Below are 3259 nucleotides of genomic sequence, written 5' to 3'. Positions count from 1 at the left end.
GCTTTCTTGTCAGGCATACCAACAGCGCTCCGGAGCTCTCTGTAGAAGCAGGGAAATGTTTTTGGAACATTACTTGCTTGAATTGATATCACAACTCAACACAGCAATGTTTCAATGCCAACTAGTAGGTTATAAAACAAGAACATGTTTTTTTCTTAGTTTTCATAGGCACAAGGAAGGAGGGAGGATTAAGGGACAGGCTCACCTAGGAAAGGAAAAGTTGGTATAAAAGATAGAAATGGCACCCCTGTCTTAACCTCTTTTGGAAAAGCCAGGAAAGACCTATGTCTAGTACGAAACTGGTAGAGAAGGGTAAAGATAGATGAAAAAGGTCATGAGAGAAACACAACATTCTTAGATGACTTGATTTTTATCCTTAAGAGAAGCTAACGGTACTCTTAATATTTCAGATATGTTATTGGCAATATTCAAAGGAACTTAATAAAGGAGCTTTGTTGCCAAGCTGTTTTAAACTGGAATTAATTACAGAGCACTCCGCTTTTAAAAAACAGAATTCGCAAATTCTGTTTTACAAAGTAAGCAGACCCTAACATGGCAACCACAAAAAAAAAAAGTGACCTGATTTTTAACAACAGATGTAGTTCAGGCTTTTGTTTCACCTAAAGACAAAGGCAGTTTGGTTTGCTTTTTTTTTTTTTTCTCTCTTTAAATCTTGATAGCATTTCCATTTTTTCCACAGGACACAGCAGTACTTCCTTTAAGGTATTCTTAAGTTCTCCAGGACAATCCTAAATGAAAATTGTTTTTACAAGTTTCAATAGGTGCCATCAGGTCTGGAACGACATTCCGAACACCATCAGTTAAGAGTGTTTGAAAAAAATATTTTTTTTATCACATAGTAGTATTCCTGTCAATGCTTCAGACTCAGGGACTTCACACAAATTTCAGAAGGACTGCCTGAGTCACATCAACGTTTCTGAGTGACACCAAATAGACCCCAATACTACAAGAAGTTAGTCATCTCAGGACATGCACGTGAACTTTACTTTTGAAGTCATACCTGACATTTATTAGCTCATCCTCCTATTATGTAAGAAATCTAGCACAGTCACAACATAATGAGGTTAACTGCTGCAAACATAATTATTCTACAGGCTTATTCAGAGAGTAGGAACGTTATGAATACCTGGCTGCTAACCTCTCTAGCACTGTAGGAATCAGACCTGGCTCACACTTCCATTAGAATAATACTTCTCTCAAATCCTGCTTTCTAACTAATGAAACTTGATATCTCATCCACATCAAATTCTAATTCATCTTGCAAAAGTAGATCAAAGTAGTAGTGACAGTAGCTCCAGATTTCAGTTTGTCTGACCTTTTTATGAAGTAGCCACACAACTGTTAGACTTATTTGCACTTCCAATTATCATACATACTTCCATAGGTAGAACATTAAGTACAAGTGCACTTTTTTTTTTTTTTAAAGTTATCTTCAAGCCCCAATTTAAGATTACTCACAATTCATGATTCACTATTTTTCAGCCTGAATGGGAATCAAAGGAAGAAAAAAAGAGAAGGAACACACAGCTGCACTTTCAGTGACAGCCAGTTTGTTACAATTACTTTTAGGGATACTTTAAATGCAATTATGACAATGTATTGTGTAAACAGGTGTTCTTATTCGTTGTGTTTTCTACTTTTCAGTAGACAAAAAACACTGTGCTATCTTTATGGATGCACTTTCAGCTACACAATCTTTGCAAAAAGACCTGTCAAAAAGTGCTATTTTAAATACAACTAGCTAAATCTGTGCTTCTCACAATAGGCAGCTGAGTAACATCTCAGTATTTTTTCCTACTTCAGTATTACATGACAATCAATTCCTACAGTGAAAGAGGATTTCACTGCATAGTGGAAAAATAATTCAACTGAATGCTTACCTGACGTGGATTCTGCTGTCCAAATTTAACCTGGTGAGTCACAGCTTTGATAAATTTCTGTTGTTTTGCACCTTTTTTGTTCTTTAGACCAAATGTTTTGTCCTAAAAATTCAAAGACAAATTATTTCTAACTGACCAAGAATTAGAACAAGTTGCTACAAAAAAAGAAAAAACAAAACCAAAAACCTGTCATTCTGCTTGGGCTTTCAGTTAAACTGAAAATGTTTCCTCTAGCAGCACGAACAATCCAAGCAACAGTGGGCAGTGTAACCTCCGCCCATCACTTTAAAGTGTGCTTTGCAAAAAACCTAATAAATGCTGCTGCCACCAGCTGTTGATTTTCCCCTCTGATCCACACGTTCAAATATTAGTGCAAGTGTATGCATGCGTGAAAACTGAATAGCCATACATACTGCTCTTCCCCTCCTGTATATGTGACGCTCACATGCATTCGTATCTTAGTGTCTTACCTTCATGTTAAGCAGGTTAATACTGTCAAGTAATATATACGTATTGATTTCTAAGCATTATAAACGTTTCTTTTCCAACAGTACTTCCTTCAGTGCTCCCCCTAAGTACTTTATGTAAATCCAGACAGGTGTTCATACTTCCTAAACTGCACAGCAAGAAGTTTGTTTACATTACCTGAACCAGTTCTTCCTCTACATCTTCAGTTTTACTGCTAGACTTCTATCATTAAGACTTCTATACCAAACCTTTTCAGAAAGCTAATTAATAAAGAAGATGGCTTCCTTTCACACATGCATCTGAAACAAGCTATCTTCCTAAGCAAAACACACAGATAATAAAACCTATCTGTGCCTGGGATGTGATGGCAGGGTTTTTTTCCCTCCTGTCAGAAGGAAATACCAGATGTTCATCTGGCAATAATACCTCAGCTCAAACACACTTCTGGAAACCATAAGAATAAAAATAAATCTATCCCAGAAGAACTATGGAGGAAACAGCTCCGTGGTCACCCTGTTGCCATTTACACTGTGTCATATAACAAAACTGCAGGTTGGCTCCGCCTGGGCAGCCGCCGTGCCGACACAGCCCCGCACGGCCCGCCTCGAACGGGACCCTGAGATCGTGCGGCTCCAGCCCGGCCGCGGCGGGTTAGAGCAGGTAACACCCGGCATCCCGCAGCGGCCTCCCGTCGTACTCACTCCTTACCTCCTTCTCTCGGCTGTTCTGTACGCATCGATCTGGCTGCGCTCATCTCACACACATACAGACACACTCTCACACCCCAGGGCTCCCACCCGGGAGCGGTGCTCAGCGTTACGGCCCCGCGTTACGGCCCGAGCCACGGCCTCGCCAGCGCTGCCCGGCGGGATGAGCGGCGGAGGCGGCCC

The 3259-nt window shown here is 40.2% G+C and overlaps 1 protein-coding gene across 1 annotated transcript in view; it reads right to left on the bottom strand.

The window, feature by feature from the left end:
* Positions 1 to 3259, bottom strand: part of ZC3H15 (zinc finger CCCH-type containing 15) — a 24178-nt gene that overhangs the window by 9081 nt on the left and 11838 nt on the right. The window lies entirely within an intron of this gene.

Source organism: Meleagris gallopavo, chromosome 7, assembly GCF_000146605.3.
Source record: "Meleagris gallopavo isolate NT-WF06-2002-E0010 breed Aviagen turkey brand Nicholas breeding stock chromosome 7, Turkey_5.1, whole genome shotgun sequence".
Classification (NCBI taxonomy): domain Eukaryota; kingdom Metazoa; phylum Chordata; class Aves; order Galliformes; family Phasianidae; genus Meleagris; species Meleagris gallopavo.
The sequence above is the reverse complement of the archived record's forward strand: the minus strand, read 5'-3'. Positions and strand labels throughout refer to the sequence as shown.